At 43.5% G+C, this 22,152-nt stretch overlaps 1 pseudogene; it reads right to left on the bottom strand.

Annotated features, from left to right (window-relative positions):
• LOC120844736 overlaps nucleotides 1-15,632 on the bottom strand; it is an 80,090-nt pseudogene extending 64,458 nt beyond the window's left edge.
• Nucleotides 15,633-22,152: the final 6,520 nt, after the last annotated feature.

The following is a 22,152-nucleotide window of genomic DNA, read 5'->3' as shown; positions in this document are numbered from 1 at the left end:
CCTGCACCTGGCACAAACTTGAGACACAGCTCGGGAGTGACCACTCGATTCTTGCCACCCATAACATTAACTAGTACGCGGGGAGGAACGGCAAATCCGTATAATGGGCTGGCCTGCCTTCCTCGCTCTTCCTCCTCTACTTCAGCCAACACAGTCATTCATTCGGTGCAGACACTGCAAACTCGGCTATACCGACACAAGCTCTCTTAACACCCCTCCCGATGCATCACATATAGATTCTTACCTCCACCATCTATCGGAAATGCGCCGCGTCCCATCCAAACGGCGGCGACTTCAATGCTACAACCAGAAGCCCGAAACTATGCATTGCATACTTCACTGTAGATGCTGCAACATATGCCCCCAAGCTCGTTGATCAAAACTGCCATACGCAAGGTGAAAAGCTGCATGGCACGCTTAATACCGCACGAATGTGGTCTCTACTTCGTCATCTAATACAAGCAGGCCAAGTTAAATCCTATAGGGCGAAATGAATTTACAAAATCCTCTACGCCACTAGTCTAACAAACTCCCAATACCTCACACAGTACGACAACGTTACCTTCGCCTTCCTGACACTCGACGCTACGCGAACTACATGAGTTCTCTCAACACTCTCCCTGTGCGCTGCACTCACCTACATTCGACGCAACATATCGTCTGGTCCTGGCAGGATTCGTTGTTTTTTTGTTTTTTTCTACGACCTATCTGACTCAGACACCACTCAGCTCATTACCAACTTAATCTGGGAGTTGGGTACCCTCCCCAAGGAACGAAAGGAAGCCACAGCCATTCTGATTCCCAAGCCCGGTAAACCAGCCTTCTTGGGGGGCCTGCGCCCGATTTTTTTACATTATGTCTGGCCAAACTGGTTGAGCAGGTTCTACAGCCATGCAGCGACACAGTTGTTTTGCCGACACCGCCGTCCTTGCCGATATTCTGTATGACTACCGTAGCGTTATTTATACTCCGGATGTACGGCTCAGCATATAACACGATGTACTAGACTCTGCGAGCACTTCCCAATATGGCGCTTTCATTGCCGCAGATCACAAGGGGGCCTCCGACGACCTGTCCCACGACCTGCTCCTTGAACAGTTGGTAACCACTAGCTAAAATAGCGAAGGTGTGCAATTATATCCGCACTTTTCTCTACGACAGATCTGCCAGCCTCGTCCTTGGTCGTTCCGCTTTTCCTCCGCACCGGTAGCACTGAGCAAGGCACTGTACACTTTCCTTTCCTCTTTAATGTTGCCAACGCGAGGTATCTCTCCCCTTCTGGATGAGATCTCAGATCTCAGTCAAGCATTTTATGAGGTTGACATTACTGTGTCGAAAACGACAGGCTTTCTCGTACAAAAAGAAACTCAATCGAAATTACTGATAGGAAAAAACGTGTGCAGGGAACGCAAAGTGTCACTATCGACGGCAGGAACGTGAGTGGACAGCAAATGGCAAATCTAATGAATATGCATTTTGTTGACGTTGGTTCACCACCAGAACACGAAGACACTTCGCAATGCTGTATCACAGACGCAATGACTTCCTTATCAAGCACGATAATGCTATTTCCAACTACGCCATATGAAGTAGAAGGGCTTATAAGTAAAATTAAAAATAACGCCGCAGCTGGCGTAGACGACTTCAAGCCAAGGCCTGCCAAATATGTCTCCCAACAAATATATTATATCTTGTCACATGTAATCAATCTTACTCTAGAAACTGGAATATTTCCTAACGAACTAAAAATTGCAAGAGTTACTCCAATCTTTAAGGGTGGCGGGGAACACCGTCTACAGAATTATAGACCAATCTCGGTTTTGCCAATTTCTTCAAAAATATTGGAAGTTGTTATAAATTCTAGATTAGACAATTTTTTTTCCAGGCACAATGTATTAAACAAATGTCAATACGGCTTTCAAAAATCTAAATCTGCAGAGCAGGCACTTGTAGAAGTAAAGGATAAAATTATAAGCAATATTGAAAATAGATTATACACCTTAGGCTTATTCCTAGATTTTAGAAAGGCCTTCGATACGATCCAACATGACATATTACTAATTAAGCTTCAAAGGTACGGCATACGTGGGGTTGCTTTAACATTTAATAAAAAACTACCTCCAAAATCGCATGCAGTATGTTTATATTAACAACATTTATTCTAATTCAATCAAAATAAAGTACGGTGTTCCGCAAGGGTCTATTTTAGGCCCGCTCTTATTTCTTCTTTATGTGAATGATATCACAAATATTCTGGGATCCCCTGAGCTGGTCATGTACGCAGACGATACTAACGCATTTTTTGCTTCAACCTCTAAAGCGGCCTTAGAATCTATGAAAAATAATTATCTAGACAATCTATCAGTGTGGCTTCAAAATAATAAATTACAACTAAACGTGCAAAAAACAAAATATATAATTTTCACTCCCGTTAATAGGTGCGACAACACTAAGGTGACAATATATTTTGAAAAGGAAAATATAGAGGAGGTAACAGAACAAAAATTTCTTGGTGTGTGGTTCAATCGGGAGTTCAGTTGGAACACGCACATAAATAAACTGAGCTCTGAGCTATCCCGAGCCATCGGATGTATTTATAAAATAAGAAATCTCATACCTTTGTGGCTAAAAAAGAATATATATTACGCTTTATTTTACTCCAAACTGTGTTATTGCATTTTAGTCTGGGGCACGACATCGGCAACCAATTATAATAGGTTGATCATCTTACAAAAAAAAATTCTGCGACTATTTGAAAATTCTAAAGGTAAGCCTCAAGATCTCCCAACTGAACCGCTGTTCAGCAAATATGGCCTACTTAAAGTGAATCAAATTTATTATTTTAAATTGTTACAGATAATACACAAAAAAAAACTCTTCGCAATTCCGCCAGAAAACACAGCTCTTAGACAGAGAATCAGACGACCTCCAAAAATACGTACCAATTACGGAAAACAAACGACATGCTTCCAAGTCGCCAAAATCTTAAATAATACGGAAGATCTAATAGATTTTAGCTGCAATATACTCCAATTCAAAAAAAGACTAAAGACACTTCTGGTGGGCAGTGACATTGTGTTCTGATAGATGTGTACTGTGTATTTATTAAATCATGTTTATATTTCACTTTTGAATTGTTAAAACATGTTTCTGACCAATTTGTTTTTATCCTTCTTTGCTGACAAAATTATCGTGGGATATTTGATCGATCCTGTTTTTTATTGTTTCTGAGTTGTATAGAATTTTATAGGTTCTTTTCTCTAATTTTCGTGTTCTAAAATCTATGTACCCCGCACTGCTGTGTTAAAACTGTAAAGGGGACAGAGACCTCGTCAGGCATCACGCCTTAAGTCTCTGTCCACCTCCCGGTCAATCTGGAAAGAAAGAAATAAAGAAAGAAGAAAGAATCACAAGACGTTGCTGTTAACATCGACAATTATGGCCTGGCAAGTAGGCCTTACATATTCACCGGTAAGTCAGAGCCACTACTTGTGACAAAACAACCCCACAGACAAAGCGATCTTCTCCTTACCATTACACTAGATGACGAATCCGTCCCACCGTAAATCGGCCATGCGGCTACTTCGCTTCACATTACAATCCCACGCTTAGGCAACACAAACCTTCAACCAACTCACTACCCAGTGCTACCAAATTATACACACGCTAAGCCGCATCTCTAACCGATGAAGTGGTCTTAAAGAGGGGGACGCTTTACGCCTTGTCCAGGCATTGATACATACACGCTTCCTCTACCACGTACCGTACCACTATCTTACCGAAAACGAACACAAAAACTACGGAAGGCGCATAAACTAGTGCTCGGTTTCCCCGTTTGTGCAGCCACCCATTTCCTGGAGCGGTTTGGCGTGACCAACACCTTGGAGGAACTCAGAAGCGCATCAGGCTGCCCAGACCACGCGCTTGCGCACGACGGCTCAGGAGCAGAGTCTTCTTGCCACCCTTGGTTGCCCACCCTGTCCGGATCCCCACACTGCTGCGGGTCTCGCTCCCGCTTAGCGTGCCAAACTCATTGTAGTTTCTATTTTCAGGTTATGCACCCAACCCGTCACTCTGCCTGGCGCGACCATCGTTTGCGCTACTTCCGACGCGCGTATCCTGTAGCCTGCGGTACCGTTTGTGCCATCTTTACAAACGCCACCGCACCTGATGCACGAGGGGGGACCACAATCGTTATGAACTGCGACCTCAGGCCGGCCTACGCTGCCACGGAACGTGGTCTCACGGACGTGTCCTGCTGAGCATCCGGTCGCCAGGGCACTCCTTTCCACCCCCACTCCCTCCACTCCCTCCTCTTCCAACCCCCCCCCCCCCGCCCCCCCCCCCCCCCCTCTCACATTCTGACTGACTTCCGTCGACCTGTTGGCACTTCCTCTATAACACTCCACTACGTCCCCACTCGGCTCCTTCCTATCCTCCACCTTACACACTTTCCGGTGCCTGGGTGCCTGGGCAGACAGTCATCCCCGGTGATGAGTAAACTCATGCGCTCGCCCGAAAACTCTCACACTGGGCACCTTTGGAGGACCTTGCCACCATCCCACCAGTCCCTTTCGCATACTCAACTCGCCTTGCTGAGCTATGACTCGCTCAACAACATTATCCTCCTCTTCAGACTTCCCATACTCACAGATCCAGGCTCTCCTATGGCGTCAATACAAACCAACACTTTCCAGACGCCCATCTTCTACTCTTGCGTGTACCCATCCCGCTGTCTGCCTGTGTGCTCGAACTTCGGCGACCGTCCCACCTTTCTCCCTGTGGTCTGGAAACGCCAGGCCATTCCCTCTGTCTCGCCCCTTCCCAACCGCTCCCGCACCTCATAGGAGGTGTGATTGACCGACGATTTGTCACCGACTAGCAAGTGTTGGTTGACCTTGCCGAATCGGTGCCCGCCACGAGTGGAGCCCCGAACTATGGGCTCCAACTGGGGAGTACTGGAACCCCTCCTGCAATAAATTTTATCCATTCATTCATACCATAGTCCCGCGCCACAACTTGGATTTCATCAGGGCTTTTTGCATCTACATCGGAATATTCATTCAGCGACATTCCTGAAAAAAAGTGGTGCACCTCAGTAAATGTTCCCGTCGTGCCTGTCATTATATGCAGCAAGCAAATCATAAAAAATACAAATTGAACATAAAAGTATTTAAATTACACTGTAAAACCCTATGTGAATTTTGATTTTACTCCGGTGAAATTATTAGCGAGGAGAAAAAATTCAGATTTGCCTTTTTTATTGGCCAGTTCAGCGAAACGAAACGCAAGAAAATATTTGTATTACTTATCTCATCTATATCTTCGTTAAGAAAATCCACGGTATAAATAATAATTGGGGTTGTCTGGCTATTTATACAGCGTGTAGTCACTCGCCGTAAGTGAGCAATTTAACCAGTGCAGTGCAACCGCTAGCCTGTAATCTTGAACGAGCATCACGCCGTAGTGTTAAACGACCGCACGCCGGTACGATGCTCATCCAGATCGAAAGGGACAGGAGCGGGGATTGAACCAAGAATCCCTGGGTTACGATGCAGCATGTAGGACGTCGTGCTTTGGAAGAGCAGAGCATTACCGTTTATAGTCTGCGACAGCCTAAGAAACGCGGGGCGTGGCGAGTCTCCGTTATTTTATTAAGGCCCAGTAGCCAACAAAATTGCGTTCTTAAGGCTGGTTCACATATATGTATAGATTGCGTCGAGAGCAACCGAAACGGCAGCCACCACCGGAGCACCGGGGGAACAAGCGACTCATAATTGCTTCAGAAAGCTACGTTTTACGTTGTCTGGTACGTTGTATAGGGCAAATACTTCTCCCGGCGACTTTGTAGCAGAGGTCGTTTCGGTAGCTCTAAGCTTCTAACACCGGGAACGCAACTGCCTGAACAAGGCTTTAGTCGAGAACTTTGACTAAAAAAAAGATTGCGAAGCGAGAAATATGACCATAATAGGACGTGACCTGGGATTCTTAAGCTGTCAATGATTACAAGTATTGACAAGGCTTGTTCACGATCTCCCCCGTCGTGTCACACCAGTAAACCTATAAGGAGCGCCGAGGCAGTTAATCGCCTTCCTCTCTCACATTCGTGATCATGTTTGCGTGATCTTGTTGCCGTAGCCTATGGCAAGCTTTTTCGGGACATCTAATATTGAGCCTAGGGCTGTAGAGAGGGAACAGTGAAGAGCCATGACAATTATTGATTTAATGTGAAAATACATTCTAGAACACGGCTCATTTGTACTACAAAATAGCCTACAGCGTCAAATCCTACCTTTGTGGAGCGAAAACCCCGCGTCCGGGAGAACGTATGCGCAACCCGCTGTCCACGCTGTCGCGTTATCGTGCTGCGGAAAGGGTGGCCTCCAACGCACCGAGATACCGAATTCGCGAAGACTGCCTCCAGGAATTTCTAAGACGGTAGGTGGCGGTAGTCACCTCTCTCAACTCAAAGGGTTAAACTGCGATGCTGAACGCGTCAAGCCGTTAAAACGCAAGAAACGCTGTCACCGCCAAAGCCATTGATTTTTTGCTCGCTCAGTAATGTGTATTTCTACTAAGGTATTTGGGCATGCTATGTGGGTAGTAATGAGTGGAGCAACAGAGGGCTTAAGAATCCCAGGGCGTGGCGCGTTATCTTCCTGCTTCTTGTTGCGTGATTCGTTGTTCGGCGCTTGGGAAATGACAGAATCAAATCGGCTGCGGATCAATGATAATATTCTCGTTCTCTTGCTACGCCATCCGTTGCTTGAGAGGCTGTTGGATGTTTTGTTTAAAGCGGAAAGGGTACGCTAGTACGGTCTGCTTAGGTAATTTTAACGGCCAGGGAGACATTGTAGTGGCCCCTTTTTATGTTTGGCAGCAAACAGAGTGGGAGGGTATCCCCGGCACACTTCACGTATATTTGCTAATATTTTTGCTCACAATCATTTTATCATAATTGTGAATGAAATCTGACAGGGCTTTGGTCATTTACAGAAGATAGCGTGTATATTTGTTTTCCCAAAAACTGCGAAACCCTCCCTCTAGTTTAGAACCGGATGCAGTTTACGGCTATTTGCACACGGGCGTTACAACGTTTAAACTCACGCGAGACAGAGCGAATAGTTGGATAATGGAAAGCATGGAAAGCGCTTGAAAAGCATCGAGGAGAGCTAAAGTTATCACTCGTTCAGCAGGCGCAATTGGCTACCCACGATAATGCGAGCGAGCGGTGTCTCTGTATCTTAGGATTCGTGTATTCTCTTCATTCAAATATTAACCCGCATTATCTAAAGGCGTTACAGCCAGGGGGATACAGCCTTGCAAAAAAAAAAAAATATCTTCATTTGCAATGCACACTTGCTCCTCAGACAGCTTGCTCACTGTACAATGGTTTTACAAAAATAAACTAATTCGCTTGAATATTTTTTTCGCCTTGGCATTCTGCCTCTTTAAAGACATGATCATTCCGATGAGAATACTAATACAACCTAATATATGCCTGCGCGTCTACTTAGCAGCAAAACGTTCAAAAAGCATATCTCTACAATCTACGAAATCAGCTCTACGAATGATGAGGCGCACCTAAATATAAATTCTGTGCTGTCGCATTGCGCACTGCAAAGCGTCATGCTTGCATTGAGTAATGCTACAGTGCAGACTTCATTTTAAAGTATAAACAGACGTTCCTCTTCATCATTCACCGAACTGATTTTGTAGATCGTAGAGATTGGCTCTTCGAGTGTATTGCGGGTAAGTAGACCCGAAGGCATTTCTTAGATAGTATGGTTCTTTCAGATAATGTTGCGCTATTTATTCCTCTTTTATTAGCAAATATTGAGAAGAACTTTAATCACAGTTTTTTTTTTCGTCGAGAGAAGAGTGATTCTCAATTAAATTTATTTTCCATTTTCGTGACACTCTCCTTCCGCCGTACCGCCCTAAGAGAAATTCGAGCAGTTCAATGTTTTATGTTTTCGAGTTTATCAATCAATATTTTTTGTGGATGGTCCCACACGGCGCAGGTGTGCCGTTTGGGACCATCGGCCTGACATATGTTAGATAGGCACCATTTAATAATGCAATGTCTGAGCACTTTAGATTTTTGTGAATAAGGTTCGGAGCAGTATCAGCGTTAGCAATTGCATCATCTACCTCAGCATTGCATGAAAAATGAATGGATAAAATAACACCTAAATTGGATTGGAGCCTTAGGCTTCCTTTTGTTGGTTGATTACTTGAATGACATTTATATAATAATCATTTTCAAGTTTTCGTTTTTATTTGCGAAACATAGCTGTACACATTTTTGGGGATTTGAATTCATTTTCATCTCAGAACACCAGGTATGAATACGGTCTAAGTCCTTTTGTAACTCAGCGACATCCCTCTTAATCTTAATTTGTTTTATGCAGAACGAAATTATCAGCGAACAACCTGACGCATGAAAACGTTCCTGCTGAAGTATCATTATACAGATTGAAAACAAAAGAGATGCAAAGACCGACCCCAGCGGAACACCCGACGTGACGTAAACAGAATTCGAAGTTTCGCCGTTCAAAATTACACACTGTGTGTGCTGTAAAACATAATAAACTCATGATAATATTCAAGGAGTTGCGTTGAGCTAGATAATTTTTTTTTCCGAAACCCGTGTTGTCCTTTTATATATATACAAAAAAAATGTTTTCTGTTGTATGCTCACTTATCTCCGGATATAAACTCTGTTCTATAATTGAGCATGCAATCGATATTAGTGAAATGGGCCTATAATTTGATGCCTTTTTAACCTCTTTTTTGAATAGGGACAACGTGGGCGACGTTCCAGTCAATGCTGTTGATAGCGACTTCACGGAATGAAATAAAGATAAAGCCGAAATCGGTCGCACACATTACTTCAGTACGCGGGGTGAAATATTACTGGACCATCTGCATTTGTTTTATCGATATCCCATAACAGCCCTACATTTCCACATACACAAAGTTCAACTGGTTCCATCAGCGATATAGTAGTTACGTACGGTAAAAAACTGCGAGAGAGTTTTGGAAAAATAACACGGAGTAAAAAATATATTTAAACACGTTGGGTTCTCAGTTTTATCTAAACAAAAAAAAAAAAAACACCTGCACAATCTCAGTTATTCCTAGATAATCTGATCCGGATCCTTTTATATATTGTCAAAAACATGTAGATTTGGCTTGTAGTATTCCATGAATCCTTTGAAGTATAATTATTTTGCGCTTTCCATATTCAATTTGGCTTCACGTGCTACATAAGATATTCCCCTTTACTAATTTTTTTCTTTTGTATATAGAACAAACGCTTGTTTTCTTTTTTTAATCATTCTGAATGTACTGGAGGTCACCCATGACTTCTTCCATTTTTTTAAAGTTTACAAGTGTCTATACTTAAGCATACATATTCGTGAGATCGGACACTTTCCTTTCAAGGAGGCACCATAATTCTTATATTTGGTACTCCTCAGAAATACACTGAAAACCCAGACAGCTGGCTAAGAAGCTTATTAGCGATGCGAAAAGAATCACCTTTCTATCAAAAAAATATTATCTTCGATTCACCCGACTTCAATTTTTTAAATGTTGTTCTTATGCTTGCAACCCGAGCTTGGTGATCATTAATACCTGGAAAGATACGCATGGAGGTAACCAGGTGGGGCGAACTACAGAACAAAAGGTCCAACACGTAATAATGCGAGTAAGCTCCCTCACATACTGTACTAACCTCAAAGTATCTACAATATATTTTATTTCAAAGTTCACGTGGCTGCTTACTTTAAATATACACACATATACATACTTCCGTCGTTTTATTCCCCAGTTCGCTGACATAGCTGCTCCTCTTTTTCATTTTCTTCAAAGTCATGTCTCATTTGTGTGGTCTCCCGAATGTGAACGCGCGTTTAGTGCCCTGAAGACAGCCCTTAAGTCCGATCCAATACTTCGTCACTATAATGAGGCAGCACAAACAGAGTAACACATCGACGTCAGCGGCAACGAGGTCGAAGTCGTCTTAGTTCAGCATCACCCCGAAACGTCACACGAATACGTTCTCGCCTACGCCAGCCATTCACTCTCCAAAGCAGAGAATAATTACATAATAACAGAAAAATAAGTGCCTGACCGTCGTTCAGGGCATTAAAAACTTTCAACCGTACTAATATGGACGTCATTCCAAAATCGTCACCGACCATCGCGCCCTTTGTTATCTCTCTTCACTTAAGAACGCAACGGGACGTCTTGGTCGATGGATACTGGCATTACAGGAATATAGCTTCACAGTTGCTTACAAATCTGGTATGAAGCATACGGACGCAGAAGTAGTCTCACTCTGTCCTGTCTAGGGACCGGACGAAGCCATAGGTCATATTGATGACGCTTTTGACCTAGCTTCAATTCATACAACCTCATTCTAAACCGAAAAACAGAAATATCCTTTGATTAGGGGCCTTGTTGGGTATTTTGAACGACCAACCGATCTCTTAAATAATGCACTTCGAAAACAAATGCAGTAGTTTTCATTGCGTGATGGAATCCGTTGTCGCCACAATATTTCTCCAGATGGAAATCGATGGCTTCTCGTTGTTCCAACGCACCTCCGGCCTGGCCCTCTTCGCGCTTTCCATGACGACCGCACGGCCGGCCATATGGGATTCCCAAAAACATACGCACGTATCAAACTGCGTTATTATTGACCGAAACTTTATGACACTATCCTTAGATTAGTACAATCATGTCTTCAATGTCTGCAACAGAAGCGCCCCACAAGCGGTCCCACAGGATCGGTTCAACCCTTAGTTTGCTCAGATCATCCGTTTGAACGCGTTGGCATTGACCTCTTCGGACAATTCCCACTCTCTTCCCAAGGGAATCGTTAAATGGTCACCGCGGTCGACTATTTTACTAGGTACGAGGAAACGGCTGCGCTCCCAAATGCACCCGCTGAAGCTGTTGCCAGTTTTTTTTTATAGCGAACATCCTGCCACGCCACGGTGCGCCGAAATATCTTTTAAGCGACAGAGGCCGTCAGTTCTTATACCAAACTGAAGAGGCCACCCTAAAGGCTTGCAGCGTCGTACATCACACCCACCTCTCTCTATTACCCTCAAACCAACTGACTGAAAGCTTTGATAGAACCGTCGCGGATATGATAGCAATATACATCGCTTCTGATCATAACAATTGGGACACCATTTTGCCCTTCGTAACATTCGCATAGAATACCGGGCAACCAGACACCGCTGGTTTCTCTCCCATCTTCCTTTCTTATGGACGCGAAGCATCGTGTAATTTGGACACTGCTTCCCCTTATTCAGCGAGCGATCAAGAGGCCCTTCTCATACAGTTGACATATGCCGCGCCGAGGAGCGCCACCAACTCGCTAAACTTTGAACTGCTCAGCAGCAGCCTACCGCAAAAACTGGCCATGATTTGCTTTATAAAGTCGCAACTTCCGCACCAGAAGACCTCGTCATGGTGTGGACACCCATCAAGCGACAAGGTTTAGCAGACAAGTTCCTGGGCAAGTATGTCGGGCCATATCGCGTCTTCAAAAAACGACACCAGTCACATGCCACGTCGAACTACTCTCACCCCCATCCGATGCCCGCTTCCGACACAACGACATTATTCATGTCGATCGACTGCAGAGATACGTTCAGCCTCAGCCAACCGCTCTCAAGCACTAATCTCCGAGGTGCTTCTCACCCTACAATTGCAAACACCAATACCGCGTTTCTGTCTATGAGCACTCCTGCTGCGTCGCACTCCGCAGCAAAAGTTTTCTGGGTGTCAAGCGGGTAGGGAGGCCTGGCGAACGCGCTTTGTCTAGTCACTCAGTCGCACGTCCAGGCGGCAGAACCTATTTGGAAAAAGGTGGACTGAAAAGGGTGTTTAGTGCAGCGGACAACATCTTTACATAGAAACGAGGCAAATGTCCGATGAGACTTTTTAAGAGCCAGATGTTGCTCTAGGTCCCAAAAGTGTGAGCTGCGGCAAAAATAAACGCTTTCATAACACTTGTGTCATTTTTCTTACCCTATTACAGTAAAGTTCAAAGTAACGCCTCGAAAGTAACGGATTACGTTTTGAAGTAATGGTCACTCTTTTTTATGGAAGTGCAATGGTAACTGTAATTAGTTATATTTAGCCAAAAGTAATTGTAAATGCAATTCCTTACCTTTTTAACAACGTGTACCGATCATGACCAAAGACTAGTAGCAGAGATGATAAGGAAGAATAGCTCAGCAGAAACACTCTTCCCCCAAGGCCGGACCGGTAATTTCGATAAGCAACAAACTCTTTTAGGAAGAATTCACTATTTGCAATGGACGGGTTCAGCCATGATTCTCTTCGAAATTCTATATCAGTCTTGGCAGAATCAAAGAGTCCAGCAAGTTCCTGAACATTAGTTATTATACTTCTGTAGTTTGCAACAAAAGCTACTAAATTCCAACAGCCGTGTTATTTCGTTCACGGTAGTGCCAATGCTTTACTAGCAAAAATACTTATCGCACTTGAAAGGTGTCCTTTAACAATGAACTTGTCAATTTTTAGTTGCAACCGGTTATTACTGTCGGCTTTTATTTTAACTTAGGGTATTCACACAATTTTTTTCGGATATTTTGGGTTTAGCATTTGACAGTACGTCCTGCTTTTCCTTATACGACGCAAATTTAACAATAATTGGTTTTTTACCCTCTCGTGGTAGCGACCAACACGTTGCGCTCTTTCTATGGAGGTTAGATCCATCGCGAGGTTAGCTTTGCAAATCTGTTTAGTCAAATCTTCTGACTGAATCTAAGTTTCTGAGCGGTTTTTGTCGTTTACGTCTTAGAAGACCATATTATGCCCACGACTTCCATTTCTTAGGTCAACAATCTGGTTTTGAAAATGTAACTTCTTATATAAGGTCTGGTATGGAAATCGCTTGTTTATATACTGATTTATTAACCCCCTGGATCTGCTTTTCGGTTACACCGAGCTTACAGTTCACCTCTGCCATCATAGCCTCGTGCTCTGCAAACCCTGTCGCCGATACTATCAAGCTTATTCATGTTTGCCTATTGCCCCATTTGTAAGCACTTTATCAATTATATCTAAGCTTCAATCAGCGGACCGGGATTAAGCTCATCACCGGCGAGCAACAAAAGAAGAGTCAAGTATAGCACGCGGTTTACCAACAGGCTAGAGTTTCTACGAGACAAATTCACACACGTTTGTTTACGGTAATGGGCAGTAGAAACACTTATTGTCCTGGGAGGAGCCGGCAATGCACACTAAAGCTAATATATTTGTGTAGGATAATACGCTAGCCTTGTGTCTGCTGCATGAGTGGTGGCTTTAGTGCGCAATAGTGAAACAAACTATTGCACTTCAAGTTTCTCACAGCTCAATGTTTCATCAAAAGTATAGGTTCAGTGGTTTACGATGATATTCAGTAAGTTTCTAATTGCCACCACATGTTAATTTTGCATAAAATTAAAAAGCAAATATACAAATTTTAACTAATTATTTCATTTATTGTGAAGATTAAGCTATCATGTCCCCTGGCTGCATAACTCGCCTACATCACCCGTATTAGTTTAGCATTACGGCTTTTTAATCCTAAATGCATAAAACCGACCCTGTACAATTCGGGATCGCGTATTCTGCACACGGCTGATTTTGTTAGTTTACTAGTTGAAAACTCAGGTGTTAATGGGGGATGTTTAGATCCGTCGCCATTTATTGCTGCCCAACAGCAATCTAAGTTTATCGTACTTCAACTTGCTGTCTATACTTCGTTTCTGCTTAAGTCAAGATGCTGTCGAAGCTACAACCTAATGGGACAAACCAAACAGCGCCAAAAGGGCAAGCCACTATGCCGTACTTATACACATTTGTCCAGAGATGATAGACCAGGTGCAGAAACATGACGAACACCTTGATTGTGCGCAGTCTGATTGGTCCCACCAGCATGTAGCGCTGGCTCAGACTTAAGGTGAAACGATGCATAAAAAGCCAAATTTTCTTCAGTTTCGCGCAGAAGAGCACGCAGAAAGGGTATAAAAGCACAGAGAACCACAACTGGAGTTCTGCTAATGCGGTTGCTGAGGTTATGGCTAGGCCTACAACATGCAAGCTGCGCAGGGAAGATGAGCGGGGTGTTTGAAACGCCTAGGGTTTGTACAGACATCGCATTATTTGAGTTTAATATTATTTTTAAGTTTTGTGTTAGTAGCGCCATACTCGAAATTGATTTGAACAGTGCATAAGCAACTTTTACCAAAGACGTAAGGAGGCACAATTGGTAGTTTATGTCCCCGCAAGTATACGAGCATAAAGAATCGCCTCAATAGCACCGCTCCCTTAGCGTTCATGAAATGCGAGATACTTGATGGAGATTCTTGAATACTCCCGTACGACGAAAGATTCCCTCTAAAATGTTGAATATCAACACATGGGGGCCTCGATAAATTCCCCACTTTGTAAATTCTGTATATTTTCATCGTCCTGAAAATTTTACATCAACAAACTCGGAAATCCTGTCGAAGCGGAGCGATCGGAAGTATCTTGCGTATAGCCGCAGACGGGTGCCGCTTCACTCATTACCGTTTTCGTACGTTTTCTTATGTTACATGTAAGTCAGCGAAACAATCATGTCTCGAATATCGCGTGCCGGGATTTTTCTGTAAACTGGTACCCACACTTAATATGAAGTACAGATGTCTCGGCGATTTGAAGCATAAGCTCTTGCAACCTAACATAATGTAAAGTAAAAAAAAAAAAACAGTTTTTTTTACTTTAAGAAAACTTAATATGAATAGGCCTTTACTGCGGCATACGTCGAGAGCCACTGGAAACATATGTACTTCGTATGAAGCGTGGTAACCTGCTGAAGGAATACACTTGCACACGATGTTCGCTCACTGATCTTCCGGTGACTTACACATAACGTAAGAAAACATCACGGAAAAGCGCCAATGTTTGCAGTGCACGGCTCACATTACGAGCCGGGGGCCAATCAAGCAGCAGCAAATAGTCGGCGTTATTGCGTTCGCAGTCTTTCGTTGCGTGCCCATTCGCCAGTTCATCTAATCAAACAAAGAAAGTATGCTGTAACTCGGTGCTTCTATTATGTATGCTTGCAAATGTGTGTCTCTTACAGTTACTAAAAATTTAGGAAACACTTTTCGAGGCCATGCCCCACTTATCTTATTATCCCTACACAGCCAATGACACTGCGGCATCAGCGCGTAAAAACCCCAAAGACAGAATCACGATGCAAGAAATGGAACCTTAATGAGCCATGACCTGGATTTTTTTTATATTTTAATGACTATATAGCCTGTGACAGCGCTCTAACTTACGGTGAAACGGAGTCTAAGCATCTCACGTTTGCTTACGAAGTGAATTAGAATCATTCGGCGATAATAATTTGCATCTTCTTAATGTTAACTGCAGAAGTTTAAAAACTGTTATAGGTGCTTCTTAGTTCTACATGAACACAAAATTAGCCGTAGGTATGCCAAACTTAAACATGAAAAGCACGCGAGATCACCCAGAACCTTCGCGTGAAAGGTCTTACCGTAAGCTAGTCCGCAGAATACAAGGAACACTTGCAGAAGAACCATGATCTGAACTCGAAGCAGGCGTTAGAAGAAAAATACTATTTCTGATGGACAATATGTATGTGACTCGAGCCTTTAGCGTGAGCTGGATAAGATACACACATTTTCTTGTCTCTCTTATACCTGAGCGGAGGCGGAGCTTGTGCCTGTGCATTGTTCTTTCATAGGCCACAGCGGAAGTAAACTTTTCCTAGGAAGAGTGGCTGGCTGTTACGACGGTTTCGAATTCTGTGTAGGATATAGGCGGCATTAAGTCTGTGTTGTTTCCAAGTGGCAGTGATCTCAACGGAACAATAAAGCGGAGGTTTTGATTCGGTTGCCGTGATGATGCAGCAGAGTGTCAGCTGTCCATCACCATTGAATCGAGTTGCCCTACGCCAAAATATTTTGCTCTCGCCTTTTTTGTGACCTCATTCTATCTAAAATTCTGTTTGAAGATATCCCTTACTCTTAACGCTGCCCATGTTTTCTTCCGCCCTGCAATTTACCAAGAAAAGAAAACTGAAATGCAATAATAGTATTGTTAACGTCAGGTGTGAAGAGGAAGTGTTCATATTAAACGCTCAATAACCATAACCTAAACAATAAAGAACACTATACCATTTTATATTGAAGCAACCTTCAATTTAAAACACAACAGCAACCGAACGCACCCGATAATGGGCAAGGAAAAGCTGCGAGATAAAACAATCATGTTTTGAGTTTCATAAAAAAAAACAAAAAAAAAACGGCAAGGTAACTAAAATGTATCAAAAACAACGTCAGTGTTCTGCGTACATGAATTAGCTACTTCCCTCAAGCTCGGGGCTTAAAAACTTGATCTCAAATGGGGGCCATGGGGGCACTGGGAAACCTCAGAAACTGGTCAATTTGCTGGCTAATTAAGTAAAACACTTATATCACTTATCATTTTTGTTTTGTACTTGAGGACATATATATTGCAGCTGGAGAATTTGCGCTCAAGCTCATTATGGTCTAGCCGTGACACGAAATCTTAAGTGAAGAAATAGTAGTAGGTGCTTTTGTGCGAGATATTTCATTACTTTACTCGGCTTCAAACCGAATCTATGCAAGCGAAAAATTGCCCACGACGTACATTCCTCCACCCTGCGCCAGAGGGAAAACTGTGGCTGTAAAATGGGGATTCGTCAATACTCTCAATGAGGCACATTTCCAAAGCGCCAACGGAATTGCCATTACGTTGTGTCACGCAAAATCATCCGAGATGTAGTGAGGCGTGGTGGTTAAAAAAATATTTTCTCCGCGCGGTGCTCGCGTTCAGGTCTTTTATAGCCAAGATTCCGAGTCAGCAGATATTTAAGATTGCAAATTTAATTTTTTAGTCAGAAGATACTTATAATTGAAAACTTAATTAACGCTTGATGTTATTTTAATGGCAAGGTTCAAAACGTTATCGTCTTGGCTTAAAGTTCGCTTCTGACCACCCGAGTAAAGACTCAGGTTACGTCTGAACAGATGGCATTTACTTGCACACTGAGGGTCTTTATAAGTTATATCTACTGCGTGCATTCTAAACAAGCATGTCGTTCGTTCTTCCTAAGAAGTGAGTGGAAGCACGTTTGAGTCTAGAAAGACCAGCCAACAGTTAGATACTAAGGTTTTCTGTTAGGTGCCATGTTGCAAGTTCGTTCGTAGGGTGCGTGCTTTAACCACGTTTAAGATGATTTATACTCGTATGTTGAGCTGTTAATTGTGTACACTACTATTTAACTTTTTTTAATAACTGAACAGATGCATACCTACCTACCAAACCCTCGAACTGCAAATAACAAAAAAAGAATTGCAAAAAATATTACAAACATATATGCATCTTAACAGGCGTTCTCATCATTTTTAGCGCAATAATTTTGATGGTCTTAGGTTCTACACGATTCTCTGTCAAATGTGCCGAAAATCAGAACTAGAAATCTTCACTTCCGGCAAAAACTAAGCGGATATTGTTTTCCCGCTTAAAACTATTGTGGGTGTCGTCTTCTGTGACTTTCACGATTGCATTGTTGATTTCCTGAACTTTCCAATGATTCTCGGGCTGGAGCGGAGACGTGGCAGAATGTAGCTGTCATAATGTGAGCATTCTTGTTCGTAACCATTGTGTTCTCTTTCTACTTGTTAGTTCTTTGTTTCTTTAACACAGCTGTATAAAGATCGGGGTTTCCGAAGAGCAACGAAATGCCACGGAAACCGCTACGAAATGCGTAGCACCTACTTCAAAGGACAATCTTTGCAAACTAATCTTATATTAAAAAGAAATAACCAAATTGTAAGCTCGCCTCAACGGAATCAGACCCACGACCGATTGTGAATTTGATAATCTGCGACTGCTCCAATTAGTGACTATTTTTTTATTGACGCGCCAATTAGTGAGTACACGAAAAGCGAGCTTGCTTTGTCTCAACACGGTGGTCTTTACTGCCATTTTGAACACGAACGCCGATCGCCGGACGCCCGGGTATGGCGTTCAACGTTTCGGTGTTTGGCGTTCGGTGGATGGGCGGTCGCGTTCGAACTGTTTATGGGGGGAACAAAGAAATACAAGGCGTTCCCTCCATCACATAAAGAAGTACAGAGTTTGACGTAAGTTAATATAAAATAGCCAAAAAAGAACAAAACAAAACAAAACAAAAAATGTCAACATGACCCCAAACTCGAAAGAACGCCGCGGAAAGACATTCTTTGTATAGCAATTTAATCCGTAAGAGGAAAGTGAATCAAGGCTATTTTGTATTTCGGCCAAACGGAGATTGTTTCTGCTAACTGTGCGCGCAGTGGGGTCGATTACTAGCCGTGCAAGCTCACCGCAGCTCGGAGCACGTAGCGCGAAAGCGATGAAGAGCCCCGAGATCCTGAAGTGATCTGGTGACGCGCAATGCGTCAGCGGTGGGAGCCATCAGAGCCCCAGGAAGAGGCCGAAGAGACGACTGACTAGATCCTGGATCGATGATCCCCCTATACGAATATTACCTCAAATTGAATATAATTCAGTCCAGTACTTTGGGTCGAATGGGATTAGCATTCCCTTGGCACTGCGTACGAGATTCTGCGTGCAGCACTACATAATATGGGTGCACTGGCACACGGTAGTGCAAACCAATGTACGGACAATGCACGTTAAAATATCAGATTAGGTGTCAGACTACACGTTGTCTTACAATATCGCATGAACTACTCCACGTGGCACAAGCGAGGCAGTATGTATTTTCGTTCTATGATTTCATAATAAAAATACCCTCCATTCCAAGGCATGATCGAGAGCAAAAATCTCAGGCTCATGCAGCCTTTAGTTCATTTCAATGTGAAACGGAGTACGGTGGTGAAACAAGTCACCTCATTTAACAGCAGACTAAATCCACGCTGTCTCAATGCGGAGCACAAGGTCGTCTGCTGCTTTGCAGGAATTTGGTGACGTCGGAACTTCGAGCTCTTATTGGCTGACTGACAGAATAAAGAATTGTGGAGACCACAAAAAACCTACCACCAAGTTCTACCCACTATCCTCCCAATCAGAGCCAATCGGAGCTAGGCGTCGTTCTGAGGACACCGCAACTCCTGCGCAAAAAGCAGAGGACTTGCTCTCCGCATATTAACACGACCTAATTCAGTCTTTGCGATACACTAAGAGACAAAGAAATTGCGACGAAACTACGTGCAACTGATCGAAAGCATGGGAGCGTCTCAAATATGACGCCGAGGATGACCTTGGTGTCACATATAAAACAATATTGTATGGTCCAAATATATCTTTACCTCCCAGTTCTCACGCTGCCTCTTTATGTGGAGTGACTGACTGCGTACAATTAAAAAGCAACATATAGCAGCAAGTATGTATTGTTGTGTGCATTCGTTTCTGGAAGGCGCAATTTCAATCGATGCCGTCTTTGTAACGTTTGAATCCCAACAGACCCCGTTGTAACGTAGCATAATAACTGCTTCAACGAATGCAGTTTCTGTGCATGCCCGAAAACCTATTTTCGTATTGTGTAAACCACGCTCGCCAAGACCAGGTTTAAGGCATGTGGTTCGCCTGTAGCCAACAATTACCTGGTTCTATAATATGTTGATGATTTGTTAAAATATCCGCTCGTGTATAAAAAAAAACTGCGGTATTGAAGTGAAGATCTATAATATATTAACCGAAACAACAATGGGAATGTTTCTTCAGAAACGTTAAGGTACTTCGGTTCTAGGATATTCAATTTAGAAATTAAAAGTTATAATTTGTAAGTTGCAGTGGCAATTAAGCAGGTTGTCCTGACATGCCCTGACATAGTGCGTGCGCTAACGCACAGGCTGACTGACAGACGGACGGAGGGACGGAGAGATTTATGGGTGTAAGGGGTTTGTTATAAACAAAATCCCAGCGTTCAAAACAACCGCGCAGCCGGGAGATGGGCAGAAGGGTAGATAATGGACGAAAGTAAAGGACAGGGCAGCTTTTTCAGATATCGATAATAATATGGCAAGGGTAAAGTAAAAGCACTGCCAGTCTGCAGCGTGTGTACCATGGTTTCGTCAAGCTTGCTCTTAAGAATGTTTATAGTCGAAGTGCACTTAAAGTTGTTTTTTTTTTCGCTAAAATGATGACAATAAAGGCCAGTTCAGACAATTGCGTTTGACCGGATGCGATGCAGTTGCGTTTGACCGGATGCGATGCGACTCCTTAGGACCGAATGCGATGCAGCTCCGTTGCATCGCATCCGGTCCTAAGAAGTCGCAAAAGGCTTAAAAACCGGTCTGGTCTCTCTCGGTAGAAGTCGGTCGCAACAGTGTGAACGGGCTTTAATACAAGATACACGAAGCAGGGTGAACCAGCGTTTTTGAGAAAACTGTTTCTGGGGACAAACACACCCATACACTCTTGATCTTTTTTTCCTCATTGGTTTGGCATATACAATGCCATAAAACTTCAGATAAACAAAAGCGATGCTTTTAAAATTATTTCTTGCGAAAGGCGAACATTACAATTTCCTTCAGAATACAGTTTTGATATCAGCGTGCTGTGGATATATATTTTGCAGGTGTCAGAAACTTCGGCGAATACCGACTCGAGTTTAAACGGAAATAATGGTTATGTTTTCGTCTTTAAAGAAATCTTTATTTACTGACAAGGTAAGCGACCGGCGTGGCGCCGGCTTCCGTGTACCGTTCGTCTCTTCTAAAAATCCGTTGTGCAGCGGGCATGCTTGGGCGCGGCGGTTGCACGTAGAGAGCCTAGATTGAAGAGAGGGTGCATCTCAAACCACGGGGAGCATTTGCAATTTAATGGCGGACGCCTTGCGAAAATTCTTCGCAAGTGCGCATGCGTCGCATTGTCGCGTGACGAGGACGAATTCAGGCAGAAAGGTGGAGACGCATGCGGACGATCAACGCTTTCAAGGTCTGCTCGCAGCTCGTATTGCAAACGCCGCCTGGAAGCCCCTTGACCCCGATGGAACAGTTGCACAGAGTAATACAGGCTCTCTACAGTTGCGGGGAGGGGGCGCCATCTACTATCGCTTTATGTAGTAGATACACTACGTTCCTCCCCACTTACTGATGCCACTAAAGCGACAAACAGAAGCAAACGACACCCACAAGCCTCAAACAGATGCAACATAATAGCGGTGCTAACTTTGGCAGGTTCGGTGCTCGGGAAGTAAGCATGAGTGATTGCAAGACTGCCAAAGATACCTTCGCGTGCATGATGCTCCGGCTTGTGTATAGCTTCCTTTATTCTATATACAAAGCCTGTCAAATCGCAAAAGACTCTGGTTTGAGGCTTGCCGCTGTCGTTTCTTTCTGCTTGTCGCTTTAGTCTTCAGTTTCCACAATCCCTCGGTTGACCCTTGCGCCCTCCTGGTTCCACTTGTTTGTCTTGGTTTTTGTAAGCGCTGTGACTCTTTGCAGAGTCGACACCGCTACAATAAATGTTCCGCAGGTATATTCTATGCCTCCGGGCCACCAACGTTTCCCTCTACGAAATGGACCCTTTCCGAAATTCTGTGCCGTCTTGCGGTTCGTATAGCAGTTTAGGTTTGGCCATACCGATGGCGGTAATGAACTTGTTATTTTTCCGGCACAGCAACTTTCGCATGCCAACGGCAGGCAAGGAATTGTTCAAGGTGTAGTTCTTTCGCTAATATTTCAGTTCGATAGTGACGAAGAACCTACAGTGTGAACAAAGCTCCAACCCACACCGACGCCATGATAAAATTCTATCCACCAAAGGGCTTTAAAGCCGATTGTGTGCAGCCCACATATTTACTGAATCGGAGATAGAAATGCACGCCTACATAGCTCTTGCGTTACATTCCTACGTGGCATCTTACGACCCCCCAATATACAGGCCTCGCATCATCTGCTAAGGTGCATCTTCAACATCTTCAAATCAAAATCAAATCAGTTTATTTTCACATTTATCAGTCACTAAAAGGCCGCCATTGGTACGGCACAGATGCCGTTCGACAGATGATAATAGTGATCAATGTGGCCAGAGTGTATTTCAGAAAGGGTCTATTGCGAACTG

This window comes from Ixodes scapularis, unplaced genomic scaffold (assembly GCF_016920785.2).
Source record: "Ixodes scapularis isolate PalLabHiFi unplaced genomic scaffold, ASM1692078v2 PGA_scaffold4__175_contigs__length_147842914, whole genome shotgun sequence".
NCBI lineage: Eukaryota > Metazoa > Arthropoda > Arachnida > Ixodida > Ixodidae > Ixodes > Ixodes scapularis.
Note: the sequence above shows the minus strand (reverse complement) of the source record. Positions and strands in the feature narration are given on the sequence as shown.